The sequence below is a fragment of the Silene latifolia genome, chromosome 7 (genome assembly GCF_048544455.1).
Source record: "Silene latifolia isolate original U9 population chromosome 7, ASM4854445v1, whole genome shotgun sequence".
Taxonomy (NCBI): domain Eukaryota; kingdom Viridiplantae; phylum Streptophyta; class Magnoliopsida; order Caryophyllales; family Caryophyllaceae; genus Silene; species Silene latifolia.
Genome location: NC_133532.1, coordinates 972085 through 977713, shown reverse-complemented (window position 1 = coordinate 977713; position 5629 = coordinate 972085). Strand labels below are relative to the sequence as shown.

At 43.3% G+C, this 5629-nt stretch overlaps 1 non-coding gene across 1 annotated transcript; it reads right to left on the bottom strand.

Annotated features, from left to right (window-relative positions):
- Positions 1-669: 669 nt before the first annotated feature.
- Positions 670-776, bottom strand: LOC141593378 (small nucleolar RNA R71). Its single transcript, XR_012521466.1, has one exon. It is a non-coding gene; the product is annotated as a small nucleolar RNA R71 (small nucleolar RNA).
- Positions 777-5629: the final 4853 nt, after the last annotated feature.

The following is a 5629-nucleotide window of genomic DNA, read 5'->3' as shown; positions in this document are numbered from 1 at the left end:
TTTAGTCTTTCTTTAGTTTAAGGGACTTCCGTTCCTTAAACTTTTCTTATATTCTTTTTGTAGTTTCTTCTTATGCACAGGTCACAGGGTGGTGAACTAGTACCATTAAATCCTGAGATCGAGAAATCCTTGCGCGAGTTGAGACGATCACAAAGGGTATTACCGACAGAGGAAGAGCTGAGTACTCTGTCAAGCTACTACGAGAACGCTCTGTTCGAAGGAGATCCACCTACATCTCCTGCCTCAATTTCTTCAGCTGAGACAGTCACTTCTCCAGAAATCCCAATCATGGCTGAAGAAGCAACCATTGCTAGTCACTTAGAGCCGACAACTGCAAATCTTTACAAAGGATTCGAACTACCTGGGGAGGCGAGAAAATTCGAGCCGAAGCCTTCCTATATCAACTTGGTTGAGAGAAACCAGTTCGGGGGAGCTGCAAATGAAGATGCAGCCAAGCACATGGAGATTTTTATTGATTATTGCTGCTCTATACCCCCGTCGGCCGGTGTGACCCAAGACCAGATCAAGGAGACCATGTTCATTTTCTCCCTTCGTGATGCTGCAAGGGAGTGGTATAGAGATCTGGATCGAGCTGCTCATGGGATCTCCGACTAGAAGTCCTTAGCCCTGGCATTCTACAAAAAGTACTTCTCTTCCTCGGAAACGAATGCCATTAGAGCTCAGATCACGAGCTTTAAACAGGGGCCTAATGAGAACTTTCATGAAGCATGGGTCCGTTTCAAGAAACTGGTGCGAACCATACCGCACCATGGGTTCGAAAAATGGAGTCTTTGCAACCAGTTCTATAATGGGCTGTATGACGATCAGAGGGCTATTTTGGATGCTGCAGCCAATGGCCGATTTGCTGAGAACATGGGTGAGACTAAGGGGTGGAAGATCATCGATGATTTAGCCACTCATAAGGCTGAATATGGGAATTCGAGAGGAAACCAGAGGAGAGCTGCTGAATCTTCCTCTGTTGCTGCACTAGAAGCTCTCACTGCAAGGTTTGACAAATATGAATTGGGAGGAGCTTCTAAAGGTGGGATGTACCATGTTAATGCTGTTTCAGACGGTCCTTTCGTATGTAGAAGATGTGGAGCTGAGGGGCATGTCTCAGAGAATTGTTCTGTCCCCTTTGAGTCTTGTGCCGACTTTCAACACTATAGGCAGACAAACACGTACTACGAGCCGAATGTCCACCCCAACTTGAGGTGGAGTAGCCAGAATGTCCTGAATCCGACTCAACCTCCACAACAGCAGCAGCAGCATGCCTATGTGCCCCCTCACAAACAACCATATCAAAAACCTCCCTATGTGCCGCAGCAGCAACAATCCCAAAATTCCGAGTTCACTGAGTTGAAGAACTTATTGCTGAAGGAGTCCCAAGCTAGAGAGGCCGGGATGAAGATGCTAGAGAGCCAAATTGCTCAATTGGCTAGCAAGAGTATCACTCAAGCTCCGGGACACTTACCGACTCAAACTGACCAGAAAGAGACCCTAAATGCCATAACTTTGAGGAGTGGGTCTACCCTGGAGGGGCCTGCGATGGTCGAGGATGCCACTGCGAAAGATGAGGCAAAACCGAGTCAAAACAAAGCTGGAACGAGCAAAGGAAAGAAAAAGGCATCTACGAGGTATATCAGTCGATCGACTGATATACCCGGTCGATCGACTGAAGTGCGGGTTACAGAAGCTTCTGGTCCTGTTCATCTCAGTCGATCGACTGACATCACTGGTCGATCGACTGAGATCGCTGCTGATAGTGAGATTTTTCGTCCTCCGATGCCCGACAACTTGAGGGTTCATTTGTTTCGGGGCACCTCAGTCCCGAAAATATTGGGGAAAGACCCGAGTGCTGATGGGTCAGTCCCAACTCCGATGTACGACCCGATGTCGATCAATGGTTCACATTTGTGACGGTCTGAAGAGGGTTCAAGCTTCAACAAGGAGAAAGCAGTGGACTTCCAGCCTAAGTCCACGGATACCGGCATGCGCGATTTAGAGGAGAGGGCTAAGCTACTTCTTACAACCCCATATCCGGAAAGACTAGCGCCGACGAAGGAACAGGCATCTTTCAATAAATTTGGAAAAGTTATTCGTAGCTTGAATGTACAAGTACCCTTCCTTGAGTTAGTTAATCAAGTGCCTGCCTATACTTGTAGATACCCGTATCCGTCGATATTGGAATTTATAGAGAACCCGACAAACACCCGATGATGATAGGACACATGTATTCTTTAGTTGTCATTGTCATTATTTGGAGCTCGTTTTACGAGGTAGAATGGGCGTCGTCGATGAAGTATTTTATTAATTTAAATGATATTTAAATTAATGTTTTTTAGTGAGTTCATTTTATTAATTTAAATGATACTTAAATTAAAGCTTTTTTTAGAAGTAATTTCAATTTAATTTAATTTGAATTTTATTTTCCCAAGTTTATTTTATTGAAAATAAAATAAATATTCGATTTGAAAAATCATTTTATGAATATATTTGATTTGAAAAGTCATTTATTTTAATGGGTTAATTGATTTGAAAAATCGATTTTAAAAGCGAAGAAAACTCGTTTCAACCGTGTGTTTTTGAGCTCGATTTTAGCTCGGTTTTTGAGCCCGTTTCTTTTGCGAATTGGCACGAATCTCGAGTACACTAACCCACCTAGACCAATACCCATCCACCCTTGTTCGAACCCCCCATACCACGGCCCAAATTCTCGTCCCAAACCCCTCACAAGCAGCCCGCAACCAATGCAGCCCCCCCTGTTTTGGCAGCCAATTCGCGAGCCCAAACCCGCTCCAAACACTACCAAGACCCGTACCCATTAACCCTAACCCATACCCTAGTATCCTACCCATATTATCCTAGCTTAATCACCAAGAAAACCCCCCTCAAACCCTCACAAAAACCCATGGACAGCAGCCATACGGGATTGAGCCCGACTGCCTCCTCCTCTCTTTTAACCTATTTTAAACCCTTATAAATACCACCCCTTCACCATACATTCATTCCTCTAAGTTCTACATACATCCAAGCATCACTCACAAGCTTTAAACCTCAGAAACAAACCCTAAACATCCTCCAAAAACCCTAAACAAAACCGACACACAAACTGAAACTGTTTGTGTGTCCTCTTCGAAAACCCTTTCGTTCCTCCATCAAATCTCCATAAAAATTCGAGTTTCTTGTTCCTAATTAACCACATAACATCCATATACACATTAGACAAAGATTTACGAGCCAAATTGCCCTTGAGAGTACACGAAATCCCGAAAAAGCAGTGAAATAACACTGTTTTCGCGGTTTATTCTTGTCTGTCCAGTTCTGTTTGTGCTCGTTTTTCGTGCCCAATAACCCAAAACGAGCGGGGGTTTCTTTAAGATCCTTGTTCTCCTTTCTTTCTAGTTTTCAAAACATCTTTTAGATCGAATTTTCGTCGTGAAACGAGGGAGATATCACTGTTTGAAAATCGCTGTCCAGAAAGTTTCCAAAACGCGTGTTTGCTTTATTCTTCGTCGACGACGGCCTCTCGAGATAAAATATACCATCGAGTACGACCCAAAACGGTGTCAACGATACATGTAGGTTGAGGGTGCATCAAATCCCCTTCTCTTTCCTCTTTTTATTTCGTTTTCTTATGCTCTTTTTATAGTTTGTTTTTTGTTTGTTTTCGTTTTGTTTATCGATTGTTTTAATTTAACTATGAAACTAGTTAGTCCGAGTATGAGTTAAAGTACCACCATGAACACCCGCGTTGACTTGAGATGGGAAAAGAAACCGCTACATCTGTCGGTCGTACACCCCCGTCTCATTTACATATCCTCGTGTTCAAGGTAGGGCATAAATAAAACAAGTTTCTAACTTCGCTCTTCGCTTTTGACCCCTTTGTTATTTCGGCCAATTCGACATACCCTAGGACCCGTTGTATGTTAGTTTAACCTCTGATTGTTAACCTATGACGTATTTAGATGACATTAAATTAATTTAATAACCTAATTAGACACTTTAGGGTACATCGGCATAGTTTTAAAAATCAACTAACAATTCTGTAAATAATTGAACGCATCTTTCTCTTTCACCTAATCTCTCGCTAGCATAAGAGTGCGTGATTAGCACCTTCTTATTAACACTCGATGAGTTAATCTAATTTGCAAACTTGACCTAATTCAACCCCTTTGGGCCGTGTGGAACACTCGATCTTAAGCGAAGCTTTCTGACCCTTTTTTTTATCATCGTTTTCTAATCCGTTTTGCAATCATTCGATCTAACTAATGAACCTAACTTAGGAACTAGGTTGGCCTTGTCTTGGCCGTGAGGGTTGTCGTTGGTTTGGGCCGTGAGTTGGCCGTGTGTTTTGGCTTTCTTATTTCGTTTCTCTTTCTTTGTTTATCATTTGTTCTTTGTTGTTTTGTAGCTTGTAATTTACAGTTTGTTTATCGAGTTGTAATCTTTCAAGTTTGTTTTACTTTTATTGAGTCAAAATCCCCATGTCCTTTTCAAAACCGAACTTTTGAACAACTTATTTTCAAAATAGCATGGTTTTAAAAACGCGGAACGCTGCCCAAATAGGACTAGAAATTTCGGCCCAAAATGAGCTTTTATAGCCGGATCGCCCATTTCAAATCTCATTTTCAAATCAATCCTTCATTTTTCAAAATCAATCCAAAATGTTTCTCGAACCTCAACCAAGCATGAAATGCGTCGAGTCGTGTCCGGGTCATGGCCGTGTTAGGCCGGGTGTGTTTCGTTCTAAGAGTCTAGAACACGACCTCGTTGGGTCACCCAAGCTCACCTCTTGGGCTTTGAGTCATGTTGGTCGACCTTTTGGTCTAGGATAGTCCACAAAAAACGTCCAAGCTAGGCCCTTTAGGACGTTCCACTCGAACCCATGGGCTATGTTAGCCCAATCACGGGTTTAGTCACACCAAGTCCAGTTTAGAATCGAGTTATGACAGTTTGAGTCATGTCGTTTTGTCGAGTCTAAAATAAACCAAGGTCTAGATCCAACCGTGAGTCGAACCTTTGGTTAGTCAGTCTCAAGTCGAGTCTTTGTTTGAGTCAAGTTGGGGTCGTGTCCTTAAGTGTGCAGGGGCTCTTACTTTAAATATTGACTCAGTACGGGGTTTTCTTGTAGAAAGGCCGCCAAAAACCCGACGTCAAGCAATGGAAGATGCTGTTAACAAGCTTACTGAGGCCGTGAACCTCATGATGACCCGAATGGATGCAATCGAATCTAAGCTGGGTGAAGATTCCCCTCCACCACTGACTGATCTGGAGAAACGGTTCAAGTTCATCGAAGACCGTTTGAAACTCTCCCAGGGGAAGAACATCCACTATGAGAATGCTAGGGCCTATGCCCTAGTTCAGGATAAGTTGCCCACGAACATGGTACTCACTGACATCCCAAAGTTCAAGGGCACCGAAGATCCAGTCCACCATGTTAAGGCCTATAAAGGGTACTTAGCACTGAAGGGAGTACCGCCGATATGCTATCCGAAATTTTCGCCCAATCTCCGGGTGAACACCCAAAGGCGTGGTTCTATAATCTTGACCTCAAGAACTTCCCCACTTTCGAAGATATTACGGTGGAGTTCTCGTAAGCACTATCGATAATGTCGAGATTCAAACC